We start from the raw sequence: 13,160 nt of genomic DNA, 5'->3' as shown, positions 1-13,160 counted from the left end.
ATTATTGTTTGCTAGGTGATTTACGGAATGAAAACCATATTGCAAGTAATTAAGACTTCTCTTACTATAGCATGAGCTACCCCTTTGCAGACACAGATGAACATTGTCACCTTTTGCATAGCTTATCACTGAAGTTTATGACACACATTCACACGGATCACCATGACAACAATCCCGCCCCCCCCTGCGACACGCAGGGCGGTGGTGCCCGAGGTATATGTACAGCGGCGTACGCGCTGCTGCCCGACGCCCCGCCCACGTTCCCATGGCAATTCAAGTAAGCGTTGGTGCTCGCGCGTATTTCACTTTCACTTTGCCGGCGAACGCGATCGGTCCTGCACGCAAGTACCACAAATGCGGGTAAGAGTTCTGGGATTATGTTGCACACACCGGTGCTACCCGTTCTATAGACAGGAGTACTTACATATTCCCCAATTGTTGTTCAACAGGAACATTGGAGATCATATCCAAGAGTATACACAGGAGAGGACCACTTGAACTTAGCAGGTAGAGTTCTGAATACAAGGGTGCCACATAATTTAACACATAGAGTGGAATGGCGATTTTGACATACTTTCTTTTATATCTCTCCCATTTTCTCCATTGATTCGATCCACCTGGGGTATGTGCTTTAAATTTATTTTTAACAATTATTTGCATTTATGTTTTCATGGATATGTGATTGATGTTTACACTGTAACAGTGAATTCACTTAAGTACGGGCCAGAAGATGGTCACAGAAAGAAATGCATTGGCATATGTGCTTTTTTTGATAAATCGACCTATTTTTCGAGTCGCCTCAATAGAAGTGAATTAATTAAGAGACATGAAACCTAGAAATGTGAATTAAACATTTTGTTTTGAAAACGATGTACCGTCTTTTTGCAATTTTTGATGATAACAGCACTTCAAGAAAGAGTTTAATCGAATTGTGTAACCATGCCAAGGATCAACTGGGAACACCAGTCTTAAGTAGGGTATTTACACCTTACTTTTTCTTCTTATCTGTTTAGCAAGATCCAGATGCCATAGAATCTTTTGCAGACTGGTAGCTCCATGTCAAAACATTTCCGCAAGAATAAATGACAATGAACATTTCCGTCATTTAAGTATCAATTACTGTGGTGCCCAACAACACTTTGTACTTCTGGAACTTGATCTAGGCATACCCAAGGTGGAGGCACACATTTCTACGACACTGCAGAACTGCTATTGAAAATAATGTCATTTGCCGACATAGCAGGCTTAACGATGAACAGAGCAGACACGTTAGGCTTCACAGCCGAAGAGGCAAATGAAATCCTTGGTCTTATCACTGACAGCGGATCTAGTGCGACGAGCAATAAAAAACAAGATCCAACCAGCCAAATAAAATAATTGGAATATCTGATAAGGAAGGAGATCAATCGCAAACTCCATGCAATCACACTGGGGAGATACCACAAAAGCCAAAGAATACCTAGAGGCCTACGCTTACAGCTACGACCCACCTTATGTAAGGAGAGCAAAGCTTTTGTAAAGAAATGGGAAGCCATATTAAATAAGTGTTCCTTAGACCTTATTTTACTGACTATTCAAGAATTGGCGAAAGATCTCAAAGATTTGGGAGAAGAGATCCAAGAAATCGAGAAGGTATTAGTGGCGACACTAAATCGAGAAGAAGTAGATTCTATTCTAGAAAAGATTAATAATAAATTGTCCGGATATAAATCAGAACTGGAAGCTAAGAAAATCCGAAAATTTAAATGCAACACCTATGATTATTTGAAGGATGAGGTTTAAACCTGGATGGAGAAATTTGGCCCTCTGCTAAGAAAACCAAAACACAACTTCACGAGTGAAACATCCAGTTCAGGAACTGATACAGAGAGAGAAACATCAAACCAAGAGGAGGAAGCCACTCCAGGAACATCAAGTGCAGCAGATACAACAGAAATACCTAACAGAGGAAGGGTGCCTTTTATAGGAGAAGGAAGAAGAGAACACGAAGGGGGTAAAGAAAAACAAAAAAGAAAACTGAATACGAGACTACAGCAGAAGAAAACATAGGGCCTCATTATGACCCGTGTGGTAACCATGGCGCTAGTAGCGCCATGGTTGCCGCCGGTATTTTACCAATTCCGCCATTGTGAATGGCGGAATTATGGCCCCATTCCAAGGTTGGCGGGGCGGTTATTCCCCATTCACCATTGGCCCTTCCCCATTTTTGCCCCATAGTGCTTAATGGAAATGGGGAAGGCGGTAGTTACGGTACTGCAAATTGGATACCGTAATTACCTCCGAGGTCCCTTTGCGGGTCCAATCCTTAACGGCTGGTAAAACCAGCCATTAAGGTAGGGACCCGCAAAGGGACCTCGTAATTAGGCAGTAAGGGGTTAACGGCGCCGCCACCTTCTACGGCGCCATTAACCAATTACCGCCTGGGTAGTAATGAGGCCCATAGTGATCAATCTGTCCTCCAGAACTCTGACCTCAAGCGAAATCAAAACTTTGCAAAAAGGACTCCGCTTTGTACCCACATATGATAGCACCTTATTTGACTCTAATATTTAACTATACAACTTGGTTCGCAAAATGAAATTGAAGGTGTTCTTTAGTGAACTGGAAGAAGAAAACCCAAGAGAAGCAGAGGACTCAGACCTGAAAGAATTCGGAGGCAAGAGCAACTTCATTCCTCCAATCACGGTCCCTTCCATGGATATCTTTCAAAAACAGGTCACTAGAGACCTAGAGAAGGTAAAATTCAAAGATCCTAGGAACCAAAATATGAAACCACATGAGCTCAAACTCATAAGAAACCTATATGGAGATGACACCATAACAATAACGTCTGCGGATAAAGGAGGAGGCTTAGTTCTACTCAACACAAGTGATTACGAAGAAGAATGCTTAAGACAGCTGAGCGATATTAACACCTATGCTACACTTGATTCAGGTCCTACAGAAGAAATTTGATGCAATTGGGAAAAACTTCTAGAAAGGGCAGAGGAACTCGAATGGATCACCATAACACAAAGACATTTCTAACCAACACACATCCAAAGATACCCCATTTCTATACTCTCCCAAAGATACATAAGGACATGCTAAAATCTCTGGGAAGACCTATAGTAGCAGGAATCAACAGCATCCTTGAACCACTCGGCAAGTACATTGAATATTTTTTACAGCCATTGATTAAAAAAACAAGTACTTACATCAAAGACTCCACACATTTTCTACAACATCTCAGAGCCATCCCAGTCAACAACAATAACATCTGCTTCACAGTATACGTTAGAAGCTTATATACATCCAGAGAAGCTGTGGAGTGGATGCTTTTGAAGGAGGGAGAAATAGCTGCACAAAAATAATCAATTATGGGGCTTTTGGAATTCATCAGTAACAACTCGTACTTCCAGTTTAAGGACTCATACTATTTACAAGTTGCAGGCCCTGCCATGGGGGTTACCATGGCTCCTTCATACGCAAATTCGTTTATGCACAAATTTGAAATGGAGCATGTCCTTATGAACAATCTGTGGAATCAAGACCTTATAATTTGGATCCGTTAAATAGACGATATTTTTGGCATTTGGAAAAACTCAGAATCTCACCTCCTAGAATTATTTGATTACATCAACAGCATAGATCCTCGGATACAGTTCACATATGAATATTCACGCAAATCCATCCACTTTCTAGATATGGAGATCAATGTCACAGAAATAGGATACCAGAAAACGATATATCGGAAAAGTACAGACAGGAACAGTCTGTTGCAAAGACTGAGCTTCCATCAACCAAGCTTGATTAGAAATTTACCCTATAGCCAAATGCTCAGAGTAAAAAGGATTGTCAGCAACCAGAGCGAATATGAAGCAGCAGTAAAAGAAATGGGCAACACATTTCTTGCACAAGGTCATTCAGATGAAGAAATCACATTGGCAGAAACACGCACAGCCACACAAGATAGAGAAGAACTGCATAAACCTAGAGTAACTAAACAGGATACCTTACCTCCATTAGTTTTTGTGTCCAAGTACTCACACCAAAGCAATAGTATCAACGCAATCATAAAGAAAAATTGGAACACTGTAACATGTGACAAAAGGGTAGAGCACCTATTTAAGGAAACTCCCACATTTGCCTATCAAAGAAGTTCCAACCTGAAAGACAGATTAATTCATACCAGACCCCCACAGAAGAAGAGAAGCACAGACCGCATAGGCACATTTGCGTGCTTGAACTGCAGCAACTGTGGTTATATTATGAAAGGACAAACAACAAATCATCCCTACACCGTAGAAAAAATCAAACTTAAATGTTATGCCACATGTCATACAGCAGGAATCATATATGGGATTAAATGCCCATGTGGTTTGTATTATGTTGGCCAAACACAAAGCACAGCGAAAATCGGGTGGAATGAGCATAGGTCTTGCATCAGGAACAAGACTGCAAGTGCCACGGTGGCAAGACACTGGCAGAATAAACAACATAACTTGGCCCAAATTAAATTTTTAATTTTGGAAAGAGTCCAAAGAAGGGAGAAACACACAGATCTACAAAAAAGAATTAATCAAAGAGAAACATTTTGGATTGGCAGACTAAGTTCTCTTACTCCAAAGGGAATAAATGAGGAGATCAATTATATGTGTTTCCTTTAACATAGCCAAAATCACATGGTTTGCTTTAATGTGTTTTTTTCTTGAATGAGGTTTTTCTTTAATGAGGCGTGGTATACTATATTTCAATACTGTTGCGAACATGCATAATACATGAGTTTTTTTATTCTCTTTATAGAATCTAACTACATGTACGGATTGTTCATTTTAATTTGTTGCTGTTGTTTTCTTGATGATCATACGCGTGATTTTCTCCTCCAAATCAGACTTCCGATTGCAGTGGGCATTATTATTGTTTGCTAGGTGATTTACGGAATGAAAACCATATTGTAAGTAATTGAGACTTCTCTTACTATAGCATGAGCTACCCCCATGCAGACACAGATGCACATTCTCACCTTTTGCATAGCTTATCACTGAAGTTTATGACACACATTCACACGGATCACCATGGCAACAATCCCACCCCCCTGCGACACGCAGGACGGTGCGGCCCGAGGCGTACGTACAGCGGCGTATGCGCTGCTGCCCGACGCCCCGCCCACATTCCCATGGCGATTCAAGTAAGCGTTGGTGCTTGCGCGCATTTCACTTTCGCTTTCCCGGCAAACGCGATCGGTCCTGCACGCAAGTACCACAAATGCAGGTAAGAGTTCTGGGATTATGTTGCACACAGTGGTGCTACCCATTCTATAGACATAAGTACTTACATATTCCCCAACTGTTGTTCAACAGGAACATTGGAGATCATATCCAAGAGTATACACAGGAGAGGACCACGTGAATTTAGCAGGTACAGAGTTCTGAATATAAGGGTGCCACATAATTTAACACATAGAGTGGTATGTCGATTTTGACATACTTCCTTTTATATGTCTCCCATTTTCTCCATTGATTCGGATCCACCTGGAGTATGTGCTTTAAATTTATTTTTAACAATTATTTGCATTCATGCTTTCATGGATATATGATTGATGTTTACACTGTAACAGTTGAATTCACTTAAGTATGGCCCTAAAGATGGTCACAGACCGAAATGCATTGGCATATGTGCTTTTTTGATAAATCGACCTATTTTTTCGAGTTGCCTCAATAGAAGTGAATTAATTAAGAGACATGAAACCTAGAAATGTGAATTAAACATTTCTTTTGAAAAGTATGTACCGTCTTTTTGCAATTTTTGATGATATAAGCACTTCAAGAAAGAGTTTAATCGAATTGTGTAACCCTGCCAAGGGTCAACTGAGAGCACCAGTCTTAAGTAGGGTATTTACACCTTACTTTTTCTTCTTATCGGAATTCTGTAAGTCCCCATTCCCATGGAGTCCATTAGGACTCCATGGGAATGTGGAAGTGGAAACACCGGCACCATGTTGTAATGGTGCTAGTGTTTCCACGTCCGCCTGCAGGCGGGTGGTGTTAAACCCGCCAGGTCAGACCTGGCGGGAATGACACCTTCTCCTGCAGGACTCGAGATCACTGAGTTTACTGCCACCATTATTTCCATACCGGGTGACTCGTAATGAGGCCCACTCACTTGGCCTCATGCCCTTACCCACCCTAGCACTCACACAAGAACTTAGCCTCTGTCCCCCACCTTTCCTGACATTTACACATGTACTAACATGTGCACTCAGCCTGAGGCAGGTGAGTGGCCGCCCTGGCACTCACTCACATGTGTGATATGATATGATATGTGAGCCTCAAACCACCAATGCTTAGCCTTAACAGAGTGCTCCGCCTCAGGTCCAGCTTGCTGAAAGTCCCTCACTCTGGGGAAAAGAAAATGCTGCAGAGAGAAGCAACTGGAACAGACTCTGGGAATTGTGGTTGGGTGATAGGCTTTGTGAGCGAGGGATGGGGTGGGGCAAGTCAAGTTACTACATATTTTCCCTATAGAACTATAGTCCTACATTTAAATAGGGAAAACATGTGCAAAAAGCAAAAAACACACACACGGCAGCTGTGCATGTTGTTAAAAATATGTGTAAATGAAAATAAATAAGGAGCAGCAATGATATATGGAAAACCTAGACTCCTGATTGATAACCACAGAGAGCAAATACAGAGAGATATTATTTGCAGGAGATTGGAATATCTGGTTAGATGATTCCAAAAGGCCAGATTCAAAATAACTCTGTGAAATCTTTGAAAATCATGGGCTACGGCCACTAGGAACTCTACCAACTCACATCAAAGGCCAGTGTTTGGATGTGCTCATGGTGAGAGGCAACCATATTTCCATAACAGAGAGTTTACCAATCCATTGATCAGATCACTTTGTTCAATTCCTTAGCATGACCCCCCGACAGGGAATAAATAAGGGACTAAAGATAATTATTCCATACTAGTCCAGAAACTTAAAGATTTGGATGCAATCTCTGGATCATTAAGGAATTACTACCCTATGTAGACACTACCCTACTAAGTGAGGAACATCTTGCTGCTGGGACTAAGATCATGGATACCATATGTTCCAACATGGCACCCCTGAAACCCAAGAGGAGGAGTGTTTCAAAACATTGGTTTATTCAAAACCTAGTACTCCTGCGTAAACTGGTTAGTTTCACAGGGTGGAAATGGCGAGAGAATCAAACCCCATAGAGGGCCGGCAGAGCAAGAATGGCACTGACCAGCTATAAAAAAGCCATTTGTGAGGCCAAGAGAGATTTCCTACGCAAAGAAATAGCAGCAGCAAGCAACCAATCAAGGGAAATATTTTCTATTGTATCTAAGTTCTGTCAGCCTATTGACAAGGTCTCCATTACTGCACCATCGCTGGCACAGACCAACACTTTCAACAAATTCTTTGAGGAGAACATTTAACACATTAAGAAGGATATTGCAGCTATAGCCCAGACCCCAGTTTAGAATCCCCCAGGACAGATAACTGGTCAGCCCCCACCAGAAACAGTGCAGCTGTGGGTAGTAGACCCAACGGTCTGCTCTGATTTTCACCCTGCATCAGAGAACTAGGTATATTCACTAGCTAAAGCCTGGAAACCTGCAAATTATTCTTTATTTCCCCTGCCTGCTTATGCAGCAAAGCATATGGTCCAGGAAATTACACCATTTCATCAGTTCATCAATAAATCCTTGAATTAGGGTGTAGTGCCTCAGAGACTAAAAATACAATTCTAACACCCTTTCTAAAAAAAATAATCTGTATCCTATGGTTCTCCAGAACTACTGACCAATTGCAGGACTCCCATAGCCGGGGAAAATCTTGAAGAAAGTAGTTACCTGACAGTTGCAGGATTTAGTGGAAGAAGAGTGTCAGCTGTATCAGTAATATCTTGACCCTCCTCAGACCCAGACCCAGTAATGTCTCTTCTCTGAACCCACTCCTCCTCACCTGATTCTTCTGAGGAAATATCTTGGTTTTGCCCCTTTCTTCTCGTAGATCTTCTTTTTGTGAAGAGGTATGGACTTCTACGGTTGGAAGCCACCCTGTCACCCTGAAGGTACAGGGTTACAAGGGACCCCCTGCCGGAGAGGCCAAGAAGAGAGGAAAAAAGCGGATGCTTAAAAAAACCTCTCTTAAATACAGGTTCTTGTAGCGATGTTACAGGCTTCCAGACAAGAGCATCGACCAGGTTGGGCAAGATACGGCGATGTGATGGGCCTCCGGACAGGAGCAGCGACCAGGGTGATGGGCTTCCGGACAGGAGCAGCGACCAGGATGGCTAAGGAAAGCAAATAGCAAAGGCTCAAGCAGGCGGAGAAACCGGAGGATTGAACAGAAGACAGGTAAGAAGGAAAGAAAGGAGGAGCCGAAGAGCCGGCTAGAACTAGACAAAGAAAGAAGTGCCAGAAGGACTCCCGCGAACGGCGGGGCGAGCACAGGGAGACAAAATGCTGTAAAAAGGTACGGAGAGAAGGTAAACACAGAGCGGAGTACGGAGCGTGAATGCAAGAGGTTGCAACGCGCCAAACGGCGCTGGGAGGCGTGGTTAAGAGACGCAGACCAGGAAATGAACGTGGAAAAAGACTAGAGCGTGACAGATAGAGAAGGGGAAAAAGAACGGAGCGGTTCAATGGCTGTGCAATTTCCATTGATTATCAAGTCGCCAGGGAGATGTCCTTGTAAACGGCATGACAAAGAGTCACTTGACCCCTTGCAATCGGGTTTCTGACCCAAGTTTGGTACTGAAATGGCCCTGCTAGTGGTTCAGGATGATCTTGTGGAAGTCGCTGACCAGGTCGAACTTTCACTGTCAGTAATGTTAGACCTGTCTGCTGACTTCAATGCGGTCAACCATAACACCTTGCGTGATAGGCTATAGCCGATTGGCAGAGTCTCAGAGCATGCCATTAAATGGTATAAATCATTCCTGATGAGCCGCAACCACATGTTAAACTTGGCGGTTTGACTTCAGATCCCATCACTACAGGATGTGGTGTACCACAGGGATCCTCACTCTCGCCACTTCTCTTTAATTTATACCTTCAACCATTGATGGAGATCCTGAGGTGTCTCAGGATGAGCTATCATTTCTACGCTACCAATTCGCAGATCTTCATCAAAATTCGTGACTTTGAGGAAACCTTCACTAGGGTTAAACATTGCCTGAAAGAAGTCAGTGAGTGGACGTCTACTAACCAGCTCCAACTGAATGTGTCCAAAACAGAGTTTGTTCTGTTTGGACCTAGACATCTTCTCACAGCCTTCAAAGAATTGTCAGTTCCCAATCCCTTGGGTGTTAAGTTTGTTTTGCCTCCAGGGTAAAAAATCTCGGATGTATTTGGCAAGACAATCTGGCTAGCGAAGGCCAAGTAGGAGTCAGGTACAGGCAATTTTCTACTCATTGAGACTGGTACTATCACAGGTTTCCCCCCTTCTCACCTGTCTGAATTGTTTGTTTGTGATCTTCGAAGATGTCTTCTTTCGCACTGTTCGGGTTTTGTATAACCCTGTGCGTGGATCCTCGGGTTCCAGCGTGCAGTTCTTGACCCGACTCCAGGAAGCGTGCAGATGTCCGGGAAAAAGTCCAGGAAATGGCAAGGAGCGCACTCGAAGATACTAATGCGCTGGCAATCCAGGAATGCAAGGTGAGGAAAAAGGGGAAGGATGAAAGAAGAGGAGATTCAGGGGACCGGGAAACAGGAATCAGAAGTAATCGCTGTACGAACTCCGGCTGCACACGTCTGACTACTGCAAGCGGTAGCGTTGAGACGCGAAGGGCCACGGGGGTGTGCTCTCTTTGTAGAACGTAGAGCGTACAACGCAGAGACTGGCAAACAGCATTACGCGTTCAGCTGCCATGTTGGGAGTACTGCTGAGTTCATTCCCCTATGGGTCAGGGACCACGAAGTCCAGAAGGGACGCGTACGGTGGTTCATGACAGGTATGGCAGGTTTTGCCATACATTTCAGATGAAGATCACGCTACAGTGGTGGGGGACTTAAGGAATTCCCACCTAGACTACTGTAATAGCCTGCTGATGGGCATTCCAGCCAAACAACTTCAAAAGACCCAGATTTCGGCCATTAGATTGGTCTGTAGGCTGAGTAAATCAGCTCATGTATCTCCATCTCGCCAAGCACTTCATTGGCTGGCAGTGGAAGAGCGTATCAAATTTAAAGTGGCATGCCTTGTCTACCTGAGGGATACAATTTGCTCCTAGCAACCTCCAAGGTACTTACGATCAAATGATCAGCTGCTATTCTTTGTGTCAAGGGGTGATAGATTTGCTGCTTTTGACCCTAAACTGTGGAGTAGTATTCCAAGAGAGATTAGGGCCCTGGAGACACTTCATCAATTGCGTAGGGCACTAAAAACGTTCTTGTTTAGATAGTAGAATATCGTCATGTGACTATGACCACACTCGCTTCCAATTTCTTTTTAGCTATAGTCTGGTTCGGTCATTTTTTTATTATAGGCCGCACCACTATACTGTTAAGTTTTTTATGAGCATGTTATAAACATTCAAAATTAAAATCATATGTGTTTGAAGTTGTAAGTGTACATATGGCTCCACACAATATCTTCGCTGGTGACATACACATATGCTGCAGGCTCTCTACAAATTATGGTCAGAGTAAAGTAGAGCTTTTCCTGACCAGTTTTACGTACAATTTACTTACAAAGACTTCCTTATTCTTGTGAAATATTAGGAAACAAGTGTCCTGAATATTTTTGTATGACAGTGCAGGAAGTAGTCCCATTCTTGACAAATTCTGCCCTCCCTGAGCTTATTTTTTTTAGCTCTGTCACTAGCCTTAATGTCCAGGCTGTGGTCACGCTATCTATGTTTGGTGAGTGTTTGCCTGATGGCAGAGACCATGGTCCAGACTATGGACAGAAGAACCAATTGAGCAGTCAATGAAGGGATGGTCCATTGGTCAAACTGCCAGCATGAAAAGAAAAGTGTAGGCAATAAAGGAAGGGCCAATGAGTGGGTCAGTGAAGCAAGACATTTCGTTTGGAGCAATAGCGCAGGCTATACAGTTTTGAATAGGCATTTGATGCAGCACCAGTGGTCATGCATCCAGTAAGGGGAAGAACTTCACGTGTAGAAATGACAAGGAATGTTAAGACTGTATAAGGGGTATCTGAGAATCCTGATGATGTGCAGCCATTGGCTTATCTTGCAATTGATGCTTTCTGTTTTCTAATGGGAACATCTGTATGTACAGAAAGGATTCTGCTAATTTGATCTCCAATTGCAAAGTTGTGGTCCTGAAACAAGAAAGTAATAGATCAGGTGACAGAGCCTGTGCCAGGATTCACGGACATTGTACTTCCCACTAAAAAATCTGCAACCAGAGGTAGGCTGGGTAATCACAGGTACACACAGCTTTGTATAAGCATGCTTGTGTCATTTGTTGATTAGAAACACAGTTACAAACTATTGTTCAAGCCATTGAAATTACTGGCTTTCTGAAAGTCCATTTCAATGTGACAAACAATCAGGGATTTAAATAGCTGTGAGCCATTTCATTCCTGTTTGTAGCCTAGAAGAGCTTGTTAGCCTTATCCACAACTGCCACTAGCAATTACTTTTGACTCCCAGTGCCAAACAGCTATACCTATATGACCTCATCAACTCTGTGTTTATGAATTCCTGTACAGGTGTAGCACCCAGCAGCAATAGGACTGCCCTTAATGCCAATATTCATTTTGTTTGTTAGGTTTGTTTGAAGTATTCTTTCCCTCTGTGAATTAAATATTAAGGTTCTTCTGTATTTGGTTCCACAGATATGATATTTTATTTATTTATATTGCGCTCGTACACAAGTGTTTCAGAGTGCGACTAGGCAAAGGGAGGGGGACAAGGGAGAACACAACAACGATCTTAGTAGGCCCAGTGACATTTAAGAACGTGCAAGTGCATGAAAATCCACAGAGCACTGTACTTGAGAAAATCCACATTTACTTCCAGACATACGTGACATCCCTGAGAGAATTGAATCAAGGTAAAACATGAGTGGATGGTAATGCTTCTGTAGAAGGTGTTCATATTGAGATTTGGTGAGCAGGAGCTAAAAGTAGCTCCTCAGATTTGGGCATCACCCGGTAGGCAGGAGCCACCTCGGTTGAACTAGAAGCTAGTACACAGCGCACCACAAATCTGTCATGAGCTGCAAACACTAAATTTCTGATCAGGATGTCTGTTCCGTTCTGTTTTGAATGTCCCTTGAATGTGTTCATTAATCACCCTCATTCATATGACCAAACATATAAAGTTAATATCACATATGTATGTTTGTTTGGCACCAGTTGGCCTGGGGAGTCAACAGTAGCTCCTGGTAACTGATGGTTTCAAGCTAACCATGCTCTCCAATGCTAGACGCAGGAGCTGAATAGCTCTCAGCTCCCAACAATTTCAAACTCTGTTGGACTTTATAGAAATAGAATATCTCGGTGGTTAGGCCAACAGTAATTCCTGGTAGTCATGGTTGTGAAAATAACTAGGGTTATCTATGCTTTAAACAGGAGTCCAATAATTCTCAGTTCCTGGTTACTTTAATCCTTGGCTCTCAGTCAAAGAAGCTTGGAGAAAAGGGTTGTAGAAAAAAGTAAGAAAAACAAGACAACAGTGCAAGAAAATTCAGATTTCACAAACAAGCTAACCGCATTTATTAAGAACTTTGTACAATTCAAAATGCAACTGTGTGCTTTGATGACTTCCGTGATGACAGCTGTGTCTTCAATTCCACCAAATCTTAAAATGTAACATTTTAATTTTACTCTACAGGTGCAAAACATCTGCTAGTGGTGGGGAAACCCGAATGCGGCAACACCACAAGTGAGAGAAAGAGAGAGAGAGACAGAGAGAGAGAGAGAGAGAGAGAGAGAGAGAGAGAGAGAGAGAGAGAGAGAGAGAGAGAAAGAGAGAACAAACATGCCAGTAGAAGTACAGTTGTGTCAAAATTGCGGATAGCTACTTACATTTTATTTTCTGCATATAGTGCACATATGACATTTGTATTTTTTTTTAATGTCATTGAATTGCTAGCCTATTATAATTGGAAATGAATGCGGTTGAAGCTTTACTGTTAAAGCTATTCCTTGGATTGAAATCCGAAGAGAAGCTTGAGGTTAAAAGA

This window comes from Ambystoma mexicanum, chromosome 1p (genome assembly GCF_040938575.1).
Source record: "Ambystoma mexicanum isolate Mex_15411 chromosome 1p, UKY_AmexF1_1, whole genome shotgun sequence".
In the NCBI taxonomy this organism is placed as follows: Eukaryota; Metazoa; Chordata; class Amphibia; order Caudata; family Ambystomatidae; genus Ambystoma; species Ambystoma mexicanum.
This window is presented reverse-complemented; position numbering follows the sequence as displayed.